This window comes from Sparus aurata, chromosome 17 (assembly GCF_900880675.1).
Source record: "Sparus aurata chromosome 17, fSpaAur1.1, whole genome shotgun sequence".
NCBI lineage: Eukaryota > Metazoa > Chordata > Actinopteri > Spariformes > Sparidae > Sparus > Sparus aurata.
Window position 1 is genome coordinate 36,997,346 of NC_044203.1, and position 16,149 is coordinate 37,013,494.

A 16,149-nucleotide genomic window follows, 5' to 3' on the forward strand; every position below is an offset into this window, starting at 1 on the left:
AGGACAGTGAGTAAATGTAACTGAGTACATTTACTCTTTTAACTGTACATTAATATTTCCATTCTCTACTACTTTATAATTTCACTCCATTACGTTTGGGAGGAAATATTGTACTTTTAGTTACTAGTTACTTTGCAGATTACATGCTGCATCAGAGCCAAAGAAGCACGGTACATTTAGATTATTTTATTTCAATCGCAATCAGACAAAAAATAATAAAACAGTCTCTGTATAGTAACCATAGTTCCATATATACTCACAGTATACAGTATATATATATACACATGTAAATCTATAAATATATGTATAATTTACTTTTACAGTAAATATAAACTCGCTGACTTTTACTGAAGTGCTTTTTGTTTTGGTGACTTTCACAAGTAATATTTTAATCCTTACTTTTACTCAAGTATGACTAAGTATCTGATTACTTCCTGCATCACTCAGGCTTTCCTCAGGAACTCTCTCGGTCAGACCTTTATTCTGAAGGCTGTGACCGGAAGCACCATGTCGTCCTGCGTGCGGCTCGACAGGCCGCTGCGGCTCCTCACAGCAGACAGCAAACATGGACGTCACATGTGAGAGAATGACCGAAACATGATCCTTCCAGTTACCTGTGGGACAAACCAGCAGAGACAACAAGGTAGGAGGACATCACGACACATTCCGCGGGTTTATCCGTCGTGTTCACGGAGCCGCTCGCGGCGACGAGCCGCCTGTTAGCTAGCTAACGCGGGGAGCTAACAGACGTTACAGCAAGTCGTTTAACGGAACCTCGGTGCGCCCATTATCGGACACGCCTCCAGCCGGAGCGCGTCTTTTCTTATCGCTGCCGAATAAAAACAGAAGCGTTTAAACCGAAAACCTCCGTGTGTGTGTGTGTGTGTGTTTATAATGCGTGTGCGCGTGTCGGTCACGTTAGCTGGCAGAGCGCTCGTGCGTGTGGTTCATTTTAATTAAATTTATTCTGTCGGTTTCAGTTTTGAACTGTGAAGGCGCGCGATGAGAACAGCCTGTCCCCCGGTGCTGTGCTGGGTTGGGCTGGGCTGGTTCTGGTTCGAGTCGCGTCCATCACAACATTCACGAACCAGGACGAGAAACGAAGTGTCAGCGGGTTTCAGGCTGCGTCCGATATTGGAACCAGTGCGCGGTGTGACTCTGGGGGGCTTCCGTGCGTCGCAGCGGCCGCGACCATCGTCCGCACACGGAACCCATCAACACACGGAGCCGTCCGACCGAACCCACAGCAGGTTCTGATCTGCCGGTGATTTAAAGTCAGACAGCGGTTCTGCAATTAAATCGAGCAGAGCCCTGTCCGATAATGGAACCCGCTGAGTTAAAGGGGGCTCTGGTGTTAAAGCTCCAGCAGCTGCTCGGGCCTGTTTGTTGCACTGCAGCTCATCATCTGAGCTGACAGAGGAGGAACAGGAGGACCTGACTGACTGTCTGTCTGTCTGACTGACTGTCTGTTTAAATGACTGTCTGTCTGTCTGTCTGTCTGTTTAAATGACTGTCTGTCTGTCTGTCTGTCCTTCCACCCTGCAGTCACTGACCACTGTGAGACAGACAGCAGGTTTGATTTAAGGGTTGGATCCCAAAAATATGAATAATTAATTTTTCTAAATAAAGCTGTAATAAAGGGGAAAAACGCCACAGAAATTGTAATTGAACGGTTAATTAGAGACATGAGTCGTATGTTAAATTGTGTGTTTTTTTAACAGAGTTTGGTTGGTGGCTTTCTTTAAAAAAAAATTTTTAGATTCCTTATAATGTGACATAATACATTATCTTTGCTCCTTGACGCCTGCGTCAGCGTCTCCTCATGTTGTTTCTACCAGCTGTTCAGGTGAAAAGTGGCGGGCGTCGATATTATCAGCTGATCACAGATGTATCATATCGACATGTGTGGCGTCCGATATACACCGATATGAAAACTCTCTGAGAGGTTATACTGCAGATTAGGATGCTTCTTCAATGAGTCCACTCAGGTTCTGCCCGTCTGAGAGTCCGTGCACGCTGCTGTCCTGTCGTCGGCCTCTGGACGGGCGCTGACACCATTTGATCCCTCGTGACTGACAGAAAAATCAACGTTGCAGATTTTTTTTAATCGGTAGAAAATCCAGGAGAATTGTGACCGGGAGAGAAAACTGGGATCAGGACTGGGAAGCGTGTTTGTTCCTCCGCTGCTCGCGTGTTCACTTGACGGCGGTGTGTTGCCTCTATGAATTATGGGACATCTTCCTGCAGAAACAGGCATTTTATTTTCCTCCGGAGGCCTTTTAGCAGCCGCAGGAGTCGACGGCTTCACTCGCAGCGTTCAACACGTCAGACATCATAATCAGCAACAACAGCAACAACATGTGTCATTCACTCTGTTTAAAATATGTATTAGAACTTGATTAACGAGGCACAGTGTCTGTTTTCTGTAGCAGAAACCTTTAAATATACATCAGCATGTGAATATAAGATTTATCACAGGCTCCAGTTTACTCAGTTTGAATCTGAAGTACAAGACGGTCTGAAAACACACACACACTGAACCATGTGTGTGTGTGTTTTCAGACAGCAGATACCTGAGATTAGACCGTCAGGACGTGTCGCCTCTTGTAAAGAATTTGTCGCTGCTGAGTGAAGCCTGATCCTGGAGGACCCTTCAGGGTCCCTGAGCAGAGGAAACCTTCAGTCTGTCTGGTTTGACTCATCTTCAGGTCCTGGTTGTGTTTTGTGTTTCTACTGGTGAAGCTTTACATGTTTAACGCTCTAAAACACACCAGTCTTCTCAGGCAGCAGCACCTGTCCTCTGTTTAAGCTGCTGTCTCTTTAAGCCCCGCCCCTCCTGAGCACCCACTCTGCTCTGATTGGTCAGCTCACGCACGCCCGAGTCAGCGCTGCTCTTTGTGTTTCCTGTCTGCTCGGTCGTGTTTTCATCCTCCAGTTAGCTTCATTTCTGCCGTGAGTGTAGACATAATGTGTGGTTCTGTTTCACACATGCTAACATCGTATCGGGTCTCGAAATCTGATAGAAACCAGAATGATGTGATATCTGAAGACCTGATCCAGGACCAGCAGAAACCTGGACCCTGTTACGATCACGTGTTAGGACATAAATAACAGTGTTTTTCACGTATGCATTTGAACACTCAGTTATTTGATCAACTAGACGACGACTAGGAGATCAATATTTATAGTTCTGTTGAACGAAGACGAGGACAAACTGAATCATAAATCTAAAGTTCTGACAGAACCTGTGTTCAGTGTTCAGTAATCAGCTGTAGTCACATTTAAAATGAGGGATCAGAAACCAGGCAGGTTGGACCGCGGCTACCAGCAGGTGTTCCCTCCACCGAGGAGGTTCTGTTTTCACATGTGTTCTGGTTTGGTGGTTAGTTTCTGTGTTAGTTTGTTTGGTGGCTGTTGGTTTGTTGGTTGAGCGGATGGTTTGTTCTGTTGTTTGTTCTGTTGTCTGTTCTGTTGTTTGTTCTGTTGTTTGTTCTGTTGTCTGTTCTGTTGTCTGTTCTGTTGTTTGTTCTGTTGTCTGTTCTGTTGTTTGTTCTCGGGTGTTTGATGCGTCTCAGGGAGAAATGAACAGATCTTGAACACAATCAGATGTTTTCAGGCGTCTTTAGGTGGTGATTGTTAAGTTTATACATTTTATTGCACAGAGTATTTTTGCTTTTGATACTTTGCGTACATTAAGTTAATAACACTTTATTACTTTTGCATGAGTAAGGATTTGTGAAAGTGTTGTGATATCAGTACTTTCACTAAATCAGAGGATCTGTTTCACGACTGTGACACAGCGTCTTTATTCAGCCGCTCTGCTCTGAGTTTATTATCTTTAGACATTTTTGGAAATATAAAAGTCAGATTATTCTCCGTTAAAACAATCCTTCAGTTCGACGCGGTAACAAGCAGCAGCGTGATGCAGCCCAACACATCCCTCCTTCCACCGTCGTCATCAGCAGATCATCATGTTCAGGGGGCTGCAGCATGTCCCAGCATGCACTGGGAGACAGACAGACTCATTTCCAGTTGGGCTCCCCGGCCCGTTTCTGCTCTGTGGGAGGAACCACAAACTATAAAATCTACTGTTAAATCAACAGAGTCTCCTGCAGACTCGCTCCTCTACATTCCTGCTGCGCTGCGTTCACTGACTCTTGTTTTCGGGGGAGATTACGCAACATCCTCGGCGGACTCACGGACACTGTTATCCATGTGGACAAACTGGGGCTCCACATAGTTTATAACTCCCAGAGGACATCAACACACCCTTCTATGAATTTCTGGTTTATGTGTCATGATTATTTGCTGATGGGTGTGCACACGAGGAAAAGACAGCTTTCATCTCGCTGTCAGGATCCAGAGGTCCTTTTGTTTTTAGTTCTCTATAAGAAATCATCTAATCGACAGGATATATCAGGTGCCAGTCAACAGATCAGAACAACATGTGAGTCCGTCTCTTGACATCGTCTGACTTCCTGTCTGTGGCTCTCAGCTCCAGTCCCGTCGGTTCCTACTGAAGAATTAAACCTTTAAAAAATAGTTCAGTCGTTTCTTAAAACAGCTGCTCGCTGTCGTTTATCAGACGGAAATGTAAAATACTCAATTAAAGTACAAGTTCTATATCAGTAACTGAGTAAATGTATCGTTCACTGCAGGCCCAATAAACAGACTGGACTACTTGTCCTAATTTTTGTCTTTATCCACATAGTCGTTGAGACGTTATTGATGATTACTGATCAAAAATCTCATTGTGTTTGTATCTTGTCACAGTGCCAATAGTCGTCCTGATGTATTGATTGATATCGAGGTCAAACATATTGTGATGTTTGTGATCTGTGCGACCGATGAAAGAATCTTTTGTTGCAGAAAATCTCTTGTGGGACAAAAGCTCGTTGTTGTTGTTGTCGTCGTCATTGTTGTCATGGCAACGTGACCACTGACCTGTTCACTGTCAGTTTGATGTGTTGAGTTTAAACCGACTGTGTTGTCGACCTCGTTGTACTCGAGATGAGATCATCTGCAAAATGACTTGAAAGTGTGTGTGTGTGCATGTGTGTGCTTGTGCGTGTGTGTGTGCATGTGTGTGCTTGTGCGTGTGTGTGCTTGTGTGTGTGTGTGTGTGTGTGCTTGTGCGTGTGTGTGCGTGTGTGTGTGTGTGTGCGTGTGTGTGCTTGTGTGTGTGTGTGTGTGTGTGTGTGTGTGTGTGTGCTTGTGTGTGTGTGTGTGTGTGTGTGTGTGTGTGCGTGTGTGTGCTTGTGTGTGTGTGTGTGTGTGTGTGTGTGTGTGTGTGTGTGTGTGTGTTCAGTAGCCCTCAGTCATGTTGGCCAGCAGCCGGCCTCCGTCCTCTGCCACCATCTGTGACGGAGTGTTGCTCAGTATTTTGTTCCTGCGCTGCCAAACTCGCTCACATGCAGAACAGAAATATATCGTGTGTGTGTGAAGATAATGACACGACGTCGAGCTGCTGCTTCCTCATTATACTTACATTTAGTTTACTTGTAATAGAGTATTTCAGCAGCCTGGTGTGAGTATTTATACTGAGGTACAGGCTCTGAGTACCTCATCCATCTCTGCTCTGCAGCTTGTTGCTGATCGTGCAGAAACACGCAAGCCACCTTGACCTACACACACACACACTCACACACACACACACACACTCACACACACACAAACACTCACACACACACACACACACTCACACACACACAACACACACACACACACACACACACACACAGGGTTTATGTGCTGAGATCCAGTTTCAGGATGTCCATTGAACCCCTCTGCAGCAGTCAGCACAGCGTGACTCCCGTCTGTCCTCCATCTCTTGATGACAGTATATCTAAAGTAATCTATTACTCTTTAGTTTTCCCCGTTAACACACAGTGCAGTTCAGAGACCACACGGATCTGTTGTTATCTGTCTGAGGGTTTCAGGGTTTCTCAGAGTCGTGTTGGTTTGTTGGTTTGTCAGCTGACAGATTTCCACCACACTCAGACGGACGATGTGTCTCAGCCCAGAAAAGACCCAGTTAGGTTTGGAGCGGTTCTGGATAAAGGCAGCGATCCGATCAGATCTGATGTGTCTCTACGATTTTGATCTTGATAAGAAAACAGGTGTATTCACATTAAGGTGTCTGGTATCGATGAGTGAGTCCTGTTGGGCCTTGGTGGAGGTATACACTCTACTGACCGTATGTTGTGACACATTTTACCTTCAGAGAGGATTTGGATATTAAAACTTCGCCATATTGCGACAGATACCTTTTTTTTAGGGCCGACACAGATATCAGGAAGTAAAACATTCTGATATACCATCAATAGGATGTGATCCCTGAAAACGTGACAAAGTAAAAAAGGAAGGATATTTAATCATTTAGCCATAAACTTTATTATCTAAAATTAAATCTGTGCACTGAAACCGTAAATTTCACTGTGAATTTAATAGTTATTAACAACCCAAGCATATTTTTCTGTTCTATCAAACATCAATACGGCAGATAGAATATCAGCTGGTTATATAGTGGTTTCTATCATTTCTATGATATTCATATTTTCTTTTCAGGCCTCACTGGAAGTCAAAACTAAATATAAGATCCGACTTCATCCACAGATCTGAGAACAGCTCGTTCACATTTATGGTTTTGAGTTACATGAGTCAACAACTCTGATGAAATGTGGTTCAGACGTTCACGTTCTGTAATAACTTGACTGATCGGGTCATCAGGTCCACTTTCAAATGTGTCCAACACCTGCAGAACTGATGACATCACACCAGCCTCACCTGCACTCTAATGTTAGCATGCTAACATGCTAGTAACATGCTAGATAAGCTGCTAAACATCAGCTCGTTAGCATTGTCATTGTGAGAATGTTAGCATGCTGAAGTTAGCATTTAGCTCAAAACACTGCAGTGTCTTGAATACAACTACTTCATTATGATTCCTTAATAATAATCTAGAACAGAAACAGAATACAAACGGCACATAATGAGTCAGCAGGGAAATGTGCAGGAAAACAAACATTATCTAGAAATGTTTGTTTCCTGAAGTTGTAATAATACTAATAAGTTAGTTCCAGATGTTGTTATATTTCCTTTTGTGTGGAGGACAGAGAACAGAACATGTAAACGTGTGTGAAACGTCTCTTTACATGTGTTAGATCTATAAATACAGAGTGGATCTGTCTGTCCGTCTGTTTACTCCTCTGCTTGTTGTCGACGTCATGCGGTGGCATCATCCTCACATGTGAATTAATTTTGGAAAGCGGCTGCGTGTCGTCCCCGTCCTCCTGATGCTGCTGTTCATAAAGCGAGCCGGCGCTCTGTGGACGGACTAAATATAGACTCCACATATTTAAATCTCCTTCAGGAGTCTGCAGCCGTCTCTGCTCGTCCACTTTCAGCTCTGCTGCCTCGTCGTGTCTTAATAATCCAGCTGGATGATAATTACTGTTTACTGCAGAGAAGCTCGAGTGTTGCTGCTGTTTAGGAGCTCAGTGAGTTCAGAGATCGCAGAGCTTCACACACAGTCTCAGAGGTCTGACTTCACCGTGGAGGCTTTAAATAGCCGAACATGATTTTAGCTCTGTGAGACGCCCCCGGACCTCCAGACACCGTCACAGTACAGTCAGCTCGGCTCAGGACAGCCGAGCAGGAAACAAGGTCGCTGCAGAGCTGCAGACAGGACAGAAGACAGCATGACACAGTATTTATATTCTGAAATGAACCTTTGAATGATTCTCCAAACGAGGATAATCAGAAATAAACCTGACGAATAACCGACATGATTTATGAAATGCTCAAACTTGTGGCTTCAAAGTGATTCACACCAGCAGCCACATGAATTTGCGATCGAATGCTCCAAACTGTGATTTTTGCGTTTTCACTCACACTCTTTACTCACTTAAACATTATTATTTAACTAACGACGATCGCGCAACAATGCCGTCAAACTGTGATATTTTCTAACATGGTTGTCGTGAAAGTCTCGTACCAGCTGTTGAACAGTGAAGAAGAGCTCCCATCACACCACAGGGTTTGTTTTACATGACAGACTCTCAGCGGCACAAATTACAGACTGAGCGTTTAACAAAACAGACGAGATGAAAGTGTTGTCACAATAAATACTGTAATAATAATTATAATGTCCTCCAGTCACACTGATGTTAATATGAGCACTCACTGAATGTTTCAGAGGGTTTCTGTTAAATATCATGTGTTTTATGTTTGTGTGTGCACAGAGAATATTATTACATATTATTACATACTGTTATTTTAGATGAATTCTCTTTTATTTATTATTGAAATAACCATCACACAGTAACAATCAGGAGATAAACTGAGGTCAGATTCCAACCACAGATCTGATCTGAAGCAGCCGGAGGTGAAACTCTGACAGTCTAACGTGCTTCTACTTCTTCTTCTTCTTTTTCTTCTTCTCCTCCTTCTTCTTCTGTCTGAATGAATACTTCAGTGTTTGTTGTTTGACTGGAATTCCCCACAAAGTGTTTCCACTTGTAATGAAACTAGTTTCACACTCTTGCTCTTTTGTTCAGTCACCGAACGACACGCGTGCTGAGCGATAACGAAACTGAGCGCCGTCGGCTGGTTGTTACATAAACAAAGGTTTTAAAGTGATGTGGTGATGAAGTCAGCCGGCCTCGGCGTGTCCTCACCTGCCGTTTCACCAACAGCTTGTAGCTCGTTATTCACTGTAAAGTCTGAAAAGTGAAACGAGGAGCTGGGACTTTGATTTGCATTGCAGAAACATTATTTAGGTTTGTAGGTCAGGCTGTTGTGTGGTCGGCCTCCACTGCTGTCCTGTTCTTGTTTTATATTTTAATTGTATTTTATGTGCACGAAGCCCGACACGGCTGCTGCTGTCTGACGTCTGGACCGACTGAAAATAGAGACGATTAAAGACGGAGTCAACTTTCTGATACCAGAAACATCTTCAGGATTTCAGCAGAAGTCTCCTGAACTTTTAACGCTGCTGATTTCAACCACAGGTTTACTATAGAGTGTGTGTGTGTGTGTGTGTGTGTGTGTGTGTGTGTGTGTGTGTGTGTGTGTGTGTGTGTGTGTGTGTGTGTTCTGGAGGCTCACATGACGCACTCTGTGGAGACAAAGGTCCTGTTGAGCTTCATTTTTACTCTGACACACATTTTACTTTACGCACTTTATGTTTTACTTTACATTTTTCAGTAAGTCAACTTGAATACTTACTGTCCTGTACTTTACTCCCTGTACTCACTTTACTTTTTACTTTAGTTACACAGTTTAATACTTTACGTACTGTAGTTACTTTACTTAAGTTATTTTATTAACTTAGTTAAAGGGATATTCCGGTGTAAGTTTAATCCATGGTCTAACACACCATGAAACTGTGTTAGACTCCCCCTCGAGAGATCAAGTTAGCAGACCGCTAATTTACGGAGTTTTATCAACCTCAGAAACGACCGCACGACAACAATACACTGCAGTAAATGGATCCAAATATAAACCGCCACCAAAAAGCCACAAATAATGCTCAGAACAGCACCAAACTTCAGCAACAGTACAAACAGGGTCTCACAACACGGAAGGCTTCTCGGGTGGTGAGATTTGTTTATCTATTCCAACAAATACGGCAACTATATCAAATGTTTGATGCCTCGAAATATGTGCTGAGACCCTGTTTCTAATGTTGCTGAAGTTTGGTGCTGTTCTGAGCATTATTTGTGGCTTTTTGGTGGCGGTTTATATTTGGATCCATTTACTGCAGTGTATTGTTGTCGTTTCTGAGGATGATAAAACTACGTTAGCTGGCAGTCTGCAAACTTGATCTCTGGAGAGGGAGTCTAACACAGTTTCACGGTGTGTTATGGATTAAATTCACACCGGAATATCCCTTTAACTAAGTTTACTATAATTTTCCTGACTTTGCTCACCTTACATTAATACTTTACACACTATAACTAACTTACTTTACTTTTGAATCTTCACACTGAACATTTTACTTTACTCACCTTGATTTTTACTTGACCAGCTGTCCTTAATTTACTTTTTTACTTTGGTTACTCATTAATCCTCCACATACTTTACTCACTTATTGTGGAGTTAGTTACTTTACTTCTTTACTTTACATACTTTTGCTTTAATTTTATACTTAACACACTGCACCTACATTAAGTTACTTTTTACTCTCTGTGCTTGTGTCGCTTTCTTATTTTACATGCTTTTACTTCACATACTTTACTTTTTCATACTGTAATTACTTCAGTTAAGTTACTAACTGTATTTATTTTACCATGTTCTTGCTTTACTTTTCTCTTCTCTTCACTGGGAAACTTGTAATCGATCCATCAGCTGTCTTCAGTCTTCAGTCGCCTCCTCGTGTGTTTCAGAGCTGCTGTGTTGAATCGTTGTTTCTCCTGCAGGCGTTTCTGTTTTTGCGTCCACCCCTCTGCAGCGATGATGTCATTAATAATGTTCTCACTGAACGTGTCGAGAGACGATGTCACGGCTGTGTGAGACGCTGATGTGTTGACAAAGAGTCGTTGTGATCCACACGCACACACACACACACACACACGCACACACACACACACACACACTTGGAGATGTCGCCTCCATTTCTTTATAAAACCTCTTTTATTTTCACACCTTCGTCTGCTGCTGGCTCGTTCTCAGATGACTTCCTGTGGCAGCTTTTTTAAACTCACTGTCACAACGAGACCTGAAGACTCCGACAGCTTCTCAGTTACTCAAGAAACAAACATTAGATCGGTGCTAAAACTCCAGAAAGGCCCGTTTCTTAAAACCTTGAAATGATGTTTGTTTTTCAAAGATCAGATTCTGTGAGAATCTGTGAGAAACATAAAGTCAGGCCTTGAATGTAAAGTAAGTTGTGGTCGTATAGTTATTTCTGTTTTACTTGCAGTAGAAGATGATGTTTCTAAAGTCAGTGAGTAAAATATATATATATATATATATATATATATATATATATATATATATATATATATATATATATATATATATATATATATATATAAATTATATCTCAACATGGATCAAAATAAACCTGACTATGACTGTGCTGCCTTCGAGCGTCCCGTTCTGTCAGAGCGATGTGTTTGTTGTGTGTCTCAGCAGACGTGATGGTTTCTGGTCGGCTGATCAGAAAGCGGACACAGTTAGTTTTAATACGTTTGCACCTGCTCGACAGTCTGTGGCCCGTTTCCACATTTAACTGCACGACAGTCACCCAGTGTTGACACCTACACCTCCTCTCAGGTCCTGAGGACGCTTGTTGTGTGTTTATGATTCGGCCTCTCTTCTTGTCAGACAGGTGAGAGTGAAGGTTTTAACAGCTGATGGTGAATGGTGGAGTTTCAGCAGCTGTTTTCAGTATTAATACCAACTTCATTTGATTAGTTTGAGAACGAAAAGAAGGACTTCCTCTCCGGCCTCTCACTTCCTCTTTACCGCGTCCCCGAGTGAACAGTTGGAGCTATTTCAGTACTTCTGCTTCGGCTGTAGGTGTCATTTAAATAAAGTGAGCTACCTGCCACGAAACTCGTGTTTCCTGTTGGAAAAATAGGTGTTAATGCAGCTGTTAATGTGGAAACGGATGTGATGTTGGTGCTCGTGTGCAGCATGTTTCTCAGTATGTGAACAGAACAGAAGTATTTTTACAAACAACAGAACTTTATTGTCACAAAAGAGCAGAACATGTCTTTGTCTCACTGATAAACACAACGAACAGCAGGTCGTAATTACCAAGCAACAAGCTTCTCTATAGCTTCTGTCTGACTTCCTGACTTTAAATGAGTTATTATATTTATCTACCATTTATATTTTCACTAATTTCTGTAATCCAGCAGCTCAGTCGGCCTTTGGAACACAATTTTCTATATTTTTTAAAATCTGGTTAGTCATTATAAACTGCTGATTTCCAACAAGTGCAGCTTCATAATCAAGAATCAAGTCAGGCAAGTTTAGAGAAACTGTTCCGAGGTTGGACTGGATGAACTTCAGAACTGGAAATTAATCTGCAACAACTCGTTGGAAGTTTTCTGTGAATGTTAAAAGAATTGGCACCTTTTTATTGACAGCAAATTGGACAATAGTAGAATTTTACTTTGACATAATATTGATGTAATTTCAAATAAATTTCAAATACATTGATTTGTAATCACCACCTGCTGACCGTGACATTTCCAGATCTGTGTTGGCAAAAAAAAGTAATTAACCAAAGTGTTGGACAGAACCACAAACAGAACCACAAACAGAACCACAAACGGACCGACATCACCATCCATGAAACAGCCTGGGCCTTATTTAACACTCGTCCAGTGTTTTATTTGCATGTTTGTCGGTGTGTTTGAGGTGAAGTCATGACTGTAGTTTTATTCTATTTTTCTCAGATTGTATTTTAGGTCACTGACGCAGCAGTCGCCTCGTGTCCTCTGCTGAAAGCTGCACTTGAACACACCACAGAGAAACAAAGACAGAGTGAAGAGCAGCACGAGTGACCCGGAAACAAACGTTACAGCTCTGAATCTTTAACAGTGAAAGTTAAATGAGCCTCCACAGAGACTCTGACGTTACAGCAGCTGACGGCCGACATCATGTTCTGAAGCGGCTCCAGCTCAGAGGTGTGATGTCGTCGTCAGCTGAGGGGCTGAAACGTGCCGCCATGACTCGGTGGAAACATAACGAACTCTGCTGAGGAGCGTTAATGCTCAGGAAGCTGTTGTTACCTCCACCAGGAGGTCGTGGTTTCACTTGTGTCTGTTGGACGCTGTGTCGGCACGGTTACACCAAAACTACTGAGTGCATTTCCTCCGACCCAGGTCTGGGTCTCAGTCCAGAACGGGCCACATTAACTTCTGGTGTGGATCCAGATAAAGAGACGAGTGCAGGAGAATTTTCTGAATGTTTGTTAATTTCTCATATTTCATCCGTCATGTTTCTGCGTTCGATGTCAAAGTCTTGTACCAATATTTTTGCCGTGTTTTAAAGTTTTTCTGACTTGAGGTGTCGTCAAATAAGTTATTTCAGTCAGAACTCATTTTTCCCATATTTCCGACAGCACTTGAAGATGTTTTGAAGTCGATGCTTAATCTGACTCGATGTAAACTGATGTTCTGTAGTGAACTCAGTCAGTGAGGAAATCTGGTGCATTTCTCTGGGTGTTACTGTGTGTGTGTGTTACTGTGTGTGTTACTGTGTGTGTGTGTGCGCGTGTGTGTTACTGTGTGTGTGTGTGTGTGTGTTTTCCATCGTTGCACATGGGTCTATTAAAAAGGGAAGTGATTGTGATGAAATCAGCCGTTTCAGCTAAAAATGTTGTGTTGCTTTGGTGTTTGAGCGGACGCCTCTGTGTGGAGCATGAAGTGAATGTTAGATGTTTGTGACATTTATGACGATCAATAGATGAAGTTAAAGATTGATTTAGGAGGAGATGATGGAGGTTAAATCTGGCTGTGAGATACAGGATGTAGTGATGTCACTGCTTCTTCTCTGCTGTGGTTGAGACTTTATTTCCCACATTGAACTTTTCGACCTTTCACCTCCTTATTTTCAGTCTTTGCTGATGAAGGAACTGACTTTTTTTTCCTGTAGTTTGACCTTTTTCTTTCTTTTAATCTATGTCAGAAAAGAGCATTTCTATGCGAACAAGACTAATATTCAATATCTGTACAATCAGAAAGTAATTGAGAATTTACTGCACTTAAACGAACTACAAGGACTTTTTATCTGGTCATGAAACAGTCTTCTAATGAGCAGATGAGCACATTTTGAAGTCGGCCCTCATGTTGCTGGAGGTGGAACGGTAAGCTAACTGTAGCTTACACAGCTTGCACACAGCTTTATCTCCAGGCTCCGCATTTCTGCCGTAAAGTGTTTCCAAACGGGGCTTTTTAGTCCAAACCGCTCTCTCTGCTGCCGAGTTAGGCTCTGAACTTTCTGACATTTCCTTTTTCTCTCTGCCGTCTGCATCTGCTGCGGTGTTTGTCGCGTCTCACGTTCAGCGGTGTGAGTGACGCCGTGCAGCTGCGACTCCTGTGACCTGTTTCTGTCCCATCATGCAGTGCGACAACTCACAAAGCAGCTGCTGATGTGGTTTTTTTTCCACAGTCAAATATTAACTTTCACAATCAAATCTCCGTTTTTTTTTTTTATATTCAAATTTATATTCTAATTTAGGATATTCGTTGGCAGCCCTGGTGTGTTTGTGAAAGTGTTAATCCATCAATATTTCAAATGATGAATAAGTTCTGATCATGTTACACTTTTATATCACCGGAGTCGCTGCTTGTCATCGCTCCAGAAAATCAGCAATCTCAGCAGCGACATTTTCCTACATTTTATTCACATCCCAGCTTCTGTACCGTAACTATTACTCAGTGTCTGATGTGAACAGCGTGTATTAGATATTCCACGGCGCAGTGACTGTCGATCTGTCTGACGAGAGGAAAAGACGATGATTAAACGTTCTTAATGCTGCTTCACTTACAGTAAACCTTTGAGTCCACGTGGATGTTTAGATCTCAGACGAGTCCGACGCTCCACATGTTCAGTCTGAGTCTCACAGAGTCACGTGTGGTTGTACAGTCGATGTTTTTGTGTTGTTAAACAGTTAACGGTGTGTTTAATCACCTCGGGGAGCCGCGGTGTTGTCACGTGCTGTTGTGTCACCAGGAAGTCATTGATGAACAGGAAGCAGGCTGCCAGCCTTCTTCCTGTTTGCCAGCTGACCTTTCACCCCCACGTTCGTTCCACTTCCTCTGCTCTGTCCTTTTTAGCGTCGCTCTCTCACTTTCACCTCATGCTGACAGCGATGTGTGGGCCGCCGCCTCGCAGGAAGAAATAAAGAAAAGGGAAGGAAACCGAATGTTCAGTCCGATGGAGAGTCTTTACTTTGACCTCTGACCTCCTGTGATGAGTCAGAACAGTAACGACCTGAGGACACAACACACACCTCGTCTTGATTCTTGCTCTGGGTCGTCAGAGCGGTTCTGGAGTCATCAAACATCCACATATTCATTGTTGCCGTCTCAGTTTTATGCAAATCAAGCAGAACCTCTCCGGCTATAATTCATTTTCCTGCCTGCTGAACGTGTTCGAGCTGCAGGGATTTACCATCACGCAGCCGTAATCTGAGACACAGACGCCCTCTGAACTGAAGTGTAGAGATTAGTGGATGGAGCCGGATGTAAATATGCTTCTTAATACACGGAGGATGTAAATGTAAAGCTTCCTGTACGTCCTCCGTGTTCTGTCAGGATCCCTCAGGAGTCCTTCGCTCTGACATGAGGAGCAGTAAATCCTCCAGCTCACGTCTGACAGCCGTCGCAGTCACATCGCTCCCAATATGTCGGATTATTAGCAAAGTAAAAAAACAAACAAAACAGAGACGCAACAGATGGCGTCAAACGTCAGGTCAGATTTGTTGTCTTGTGATAGTTTTAGGATTTAAACGTCATCGCTTTGATGATTTTATTCAGACAAAGTTGTATCGTTTTAATCTTGAACATTTTTGGTTCTTCTTTTGTAAAATGAAAAATAAAAAGGCAGTTTCAGCAAAGACTCAAAACAACACATTTACATTCAAGTGCCGGCTGCAGGAATTATGACTTCTGAGCCTCTCGAGGGAGTCGTGATGTCACCGTTCTGATTCTGAATCAAAGTCGATTGAAGTGAGCTGCACATTTTTTCTATCCTGGAAATCGGAAGCAGGATCTGTGATTCTACTTGTAGTATTTATTTCTCTCCACCCAGTCCACTTCAGAGATGACACAGCTAGCTTAGCATTAGCCTGTAGTTAGCTTAGCATTAGCCTGTAGTTAGCTTAGCATTAGCCTGTAGTTAGCTTAGCATTAGCCTGCAGCATGACTTCCAGACTCACCTTGTGTGATGGAGACGATCAGCTGACCGGTGCTTTTCTCTCAGAGATCCTTAACTGATTTGTTTGTGAGGAGGGTTCACTCCGGTCAGAATTGAGAGACTGAACTTTGTAACTTGCAGAAAGCCACGAGGATAAAGTTTGTCTTTGTCAGGACGTAAAAACATCTGTTGATCTTTACTGATGCAGATGTGACAGTCTAACGATGGCAGAGCTGTCAGTGCTGAAAAAAGAAATCTATTTGGTCGTTT

General features: G+C 42.8%; 1 protein-coding gene across 1 annotated transcript in view; it reads left to right on the forward strand.

The window, feature by feature from the left end:
• The first annotated feature begins 496 nt into the window (after nt 1-496).
• dennd4b (DENN/MADD domain containing 4B) overlaps nt 497-16,149 on the forward strand; it is a 37,967-nt gene continuing 22,314 nt past the window's right edge. The window contains exon 1 of the mRNA XM_030393713.1: nt 497-643. The gene's annotated coding sequence lies outside the window, so the exon portion shown is untranslated. The remainder of the gene's footprint in view (nt 644-16,149) is intronic.